Below are 5,216 nucleotides of genomic sequence, written 5' to 3' on the forward strand. Positions count from 1 at the left end.
CGTGGAAGCTAGCGTGGACGTTAGCCCGCTATCCCCTGTGTGCATATAGCAGCTAGCGTGGAAGCTAGCGTGGACGTTAGCCCGACTCGGAGTACAAGGACCCACACCCAATTCGCGTTGATCAAACAGTGGCCTATGCAACAGAGAGATTTTATTTTTCATCAGGATATTGGAAGAATAGGAGGGATTGAGGTCAATCACTGGCACTTTTTTATTTTATTTTAAATGGTACACTTTATGTTGAACTATTTATTACGTTGTTGGTGCAACTGGCACTTTATGTTGAACTGTTTATTGTTTTGGCCAAGGTTATTGAGAGAGTTGGACTGAAATTGATTAGATTTTTTAAATCAACTGTTGGTAAATCAACAAAGTCTGTTATGGCCTCTGAAGCAACAGAGAGATGTTTTCTAATAGTCAGGGTTTCCAATGTTCTGAATGTACTTGAAAGTATTGTGTTTTACTTAAAAAACAAAGTGTTATAGTTTACAGAAGGTCTACCTACCTATAGGCTACCTGAATCTCTGAAATGTACTATATTCCTAAATATGCTATTGCTACACTTTATGGCAAAAATTGCACTTTTCTGTTGGTCTTGGTTAAGTACCACCTTGAAAAAAATAAACAATGTTTTGTCGCTTAAGCTTATGTATTCAGTCATTATTCAATGGTATACTAAAATCCATGTGAAAAAAATTGCTTCTCACTGTTCTCAGGTCAAATATTTATATGTGATTAAAAATGCGATTAATTTCGATTAGTTAATTACAAAGCCTCTAATTAATTAGATTAATTTTTTTAATCGAGTCCCGGCCCTAAAAAAAACACAACAACGTTTAAAGTTGAGGATTGTTTTACAGATTAAGCGCTGCTCCCAAATCATATTCCATTCCAGATGAGCAACAAGGGAAAAAGCTAAATAGGTACGGATGAATCAAACAAGAACTACAGCATTAAGACTCAGGAGCTTATCTCCTGTTCTTCGTTATGTTGTTTTCCCCATCAGTCTCGATGAGTGAAGGGTATTAATCAGAGCTAAACACACGAGTCATTTACTCTGGGTTACATCAACCTCCAAATGTACACCTGCAGAGTTGATTTAGCTGAGCTTACGTCAATGGTTTACAAGAGGTTTTATTTGTAGGCTTCATAGAGAAAGCTTATGGCAAGATGTAATGGTTGTTTTTATTTTTTAAAGAGGATACTGCCTGAAGCCTTCTCATGGTAAAAGAAAAGCAATTTCCTCAAAGTCTTGGCAGTTTAATACTGCTTTGTTATGAGATGCACATGTTTGAATACAAAAGTGAAAAGTACTGGTGGGATAGTGAGAAGGTGGAGATTAAGCCGCTTTGTGGAGATTGCAGTAATGTAACTGCAGAGACTTCTTAACTGCTTCTTTACCATCACGTTAAATATTGAATCCAAGTTTAGTTTTATAAATCTGATCCAATGGGCAAATCCACACAGTCGGGGTCAAACAGAAAGAGACAGAGTGTGTGAATACGGCCGGGCTCTGCCACAAGGACAGCCGTGTGCGCTGCAGGAGGGTAATGACAGTGACATCGACGAATTATGAAAAGCAGGAGAGAGGAGGAAGAAGAGCTGCGAGCGAAAAACCCGGACTGCACTTCTCCAAGTAGATTAGAGTGTCACGGGTGAGCTGCTCTGCTGGGAGGAGCGTGGGGGAGTAAGGAGGAGGCCGGGGGCTTACACAGCGCTCGGGTAGAGGGGACCATGTGGTGGGGCGAGAAAGGTCAAAACATTTGGCCTCAGAGCATAAATGTTGGAAGAGAAAAAACGCACCCCCTTTTCATGTAGCACATGCTGTACATGGTCCTCCGTCTCTTCCCCTTTACACCCAACATCCACTGTAATGGCATTGAGTATTAATCTGCCTTTTGATATCGTCTTCTAAAACATTTCATCTACCCCTTACCTTTCCAAATAACATTTTTCTCCAAACCACTTTTACATGTCTCAAAGTGTCCCTTGATGGTGGAAATTTCTCAGAGGATCAAGTGCCCTTCAAACTAAACTCTCTTAGTTTTCCAAAATAAACCATGAATGACACATTCCACATGAAGAACGCATGAAAATGTCGCCTAATGCAAGATGTTCTCACTAATCCTATAATACTCTTATGCGTTATTGCGACAGACATGGAAACAACCTCTAGAAAATGATATTAATAAAAAATAAATGCTGCGTGTTGAAGCATTTTCCAGGCTTACTGTCCTCGAGTCATTTCGGCACGACGTTGCGAGGAAGGAGCTCATGTGGAACTCCCTGTCAGGGGACCTGTCAGTCACGCTGTAACCATGGTGACCCCTGCCCTTTACAGTGAGGCATGGGAGCCGTTTGACAGTCAGTGGCAGAGTAGAAGTCATGACTCCACAGGCTCTCTTAGCCTGGGAGTAGATGTTCCTTTTTTTCCAAACAGTGTATTATTCTGTTATTTTCTTCAATAATACCTGCTTTTCTAGACTTTTTTTCCCATTCATGTATGATTTATATACTGGCTAGATTGATATGAATTAGGGCTGCTCAATTAATCGTATTTTAATCGCGATTACGATTATGGCTTGCAACGATTACGAAAACAACGTAATCGAAATAAAACGATTATTTTGTTATTATTATTATTACTTTTTTATTTTTATTTTTAAATTATTTTTATTTTTTTGGTTTTTCAGTTGAATTATACTTAAAGTTAAGGGTAATCAACTGTTAAAAACATACTGTTGAAACAATTTTCTCCAATAAATGGATGTTTTTCAAAGTCAATGAATAATCGCATTTAATAATCGCAATTACAATTATTGACCCACATAATCGAGATTATGATTTTTGCCATAATCGAGCAGCCCTAATAGGAATGCATATCCTCGGCAATATTCATATCAATCTAGCCAAAAGGATGAAGACAGTTACTGGTAAAAGTTGAAAAGTATTCTTAACACAGTATGTCTCAGAAGGATGAACTTGAGGGAACTTCAGGGTGATTTTAAAAGGTATCTCCACTATAGAGTGGTGCAGTGACGAGTCCTAAAACTCGGAAGTGAGTTAGCATTTTATCACTACGGGTTACCTTGTCTCAGAGTCAATGGGATTTCTCCATAGGATTCGGGAAAATAGCTCGAAATAAGGTCTGTGGTTGACACACATTTAAGAGACGGATCACGTTTTGTTCTACGACATGAAATATATCAGCAGTGACCCCACTGGTGATTTTTGAAGAGTTTACGTGTCTGAAAAACGATGGTTGTTACCAAGTGGCTGAATAGGACTACAGAAGTTGTCGAGGACGTTGTACGTCATTACGCCGAACACGTAAACACTCCCGCTAAGTTTGTTTGCCCCTGTTCGGCTTGAAAGCAAGGACCTGCTCTCTTGAAAACTGTTAAAACAAACGCTTCAACTTGTGCAATTTTGAATCTGTATTTTTGAATATCGATCTTAAGTTGTTGTGACGTTTGAAGTCGTGCGCCTCTGCTGTAGTTCGTTTTATAGCATAACGTTAGCATTTTGCTTTCTGGCGATGTAGAGATTTATGATTCGAAAATTAGTAAATAGTAGTGGTAGACAATGTGGAGATTATTCACAGCTAAACAAAACATGCATCAAAAATACGTCATCCTACACACTCTATCGTCGCCGCTCGTCTGTTTCTAAAGAGATGGAGTGTTCACTGTTGCACCAAAAGGGTTCCTAATAAAAGGGTTGGATACTGACTTGTAATCTCGGGTACGAATTGCTAAACAATCTATCTAGAGCGAGATTTAGCCTCTGGGGACAACGGAAAATACTCTGGTGTTCCAGTGGTGGCCACAACGATAAACTTTCAAATAATGGATTTCGCAGTCAAGCTCTTTCATTTGTAAACAGTCAATAAGCCTCATGCTTTAAAAGGGACTGTTTACCTGTTATGCCACCAAAGCCAGTAAAATATAACCACTATTCCTGACTAAAAAGAAAACCAGAACACTCACAAAATGTCCTCTACAATTTGTTTTGGATATCTGTTTATATAGATCATGCTTGGCAGGGAAACCGATGTCGAACATCAGGGTTATTATTGTCAAAGATCCCTCCCTTTAAACGATTGTATCTTCTGGTTCTGTGAGGGGCTTTAAAATGTGGTTATATATGGTTACGAAATTGTCCATGAATGGTTTTGACAGACTTGCCATCGTTGATCACAGGAGAAGACATAGGAGGCCAACTCGCTCTCAGGCCCACCTACGATCATCCAGAGGTGGGTCTCTGCATATAAGTGAGAAATATATCCCTGACTTGAACTTGGAATAACCTACCATGTCGGGAGGCAGGGTAAAATCACACACACACACACACAACACACACACACACCACAACACACACACACACACACACACACACACAACACAAACCCCACACACACACACACACACACACACTACAACCACACACACACACACACACACACCACAACCACACACCAACACGACACACAACACACACCACACCCACACACACACACCACACACACACACACACAGACACACAACACACACACCACCACACACCACACCCACAAAGCAAACAACGGCTTGTCTTTGCAGAAAACTGGTGCAGGAGAATTGTGAGTCTTTCCAGCTGAGAATACTAAAGTGTTTGACAGAGCAAGACTCCCTCTAGTTCCACAGGGAAAAGTTGTGCCAGCTCCGAATAAGAAATACAGGAGGAGTACTTGTCACAAACTGGCTCGGGGAATATGACTTTACAAAGTTACCTAAAACAGAAAAAACATTTATTCAAACTAAAGTAACAAATGAACAATGGTGTTATTGCCAACAATGAATAAGGCACATATTTTGTAACTTAGGGTTGCATAATTGTATTGTATTGTTGAAGGTAAAAAATGTAAATGGATTGTGGCGGCTACAGTCTAAGAACAACTTAATGGAAGTCAATCCAAGTTAAGCTCAAGTCAGAGCTCAAGAGCATCTCAAAGCCAAGGATATACCAAGTTAAACTAAATCCTGTTTTTGACGCCATGATGGGCAACAAAGTTTATTTCCAATTGTTTCTCATGCTCTTTTGCACAGACCATAATACTAAAATTTTTTTTTTTTTTTGTGGAGTAAAATTACCCGTAATATAATTCACTATCACAAAGACACACTCCCAATCCAACAAGGTACAAATTAGACAGAGAAAGACTCGCAAACAAGGGG

At 39.6% G+C, this 5,216-nt stretch overlaps 1 long non-coding RNA gene across 1 annotated transcript in view; it reads right to left on the reverse strand.

Annotated features, from left to right (window-relative positions):
* The window catches only part of LOC104964747 (uncharacterized), an 11,432-nt gene extending 9,190 nt beyond the window's left edge, over positions 1 to 2,242 (reverse strand). The window contains exon 1 of the long non-coding RNA XR_800464.1: positions 2,232 to 2,242. This is a non-coding gene — a long non-coding RNA (uncharacterized lncRNA). The remainder of the gene's footprint in view (positions 1 to 2,231) is intronic.
* Positions 2,243 to 5,216: the final 2,974 nt, after the last annotated feature.

The sequence above is a fragment of the Notothenia coriiceps genome, unplaced genomic scaffold (genome assembly GCF_000735185.1).
Source record: "Notothenia coriiceps isolate Sejong01 unplaced genomic scaffold, NC01 NC01_scaffold00037244, whole genome shotgun sequence".
Lineage (NCBI taxonomy): Eukaryota > Metazoa > Chordata > Actinopteri > Perciformes > Nototheniidae > Notothenia > Notothenia coriiceps.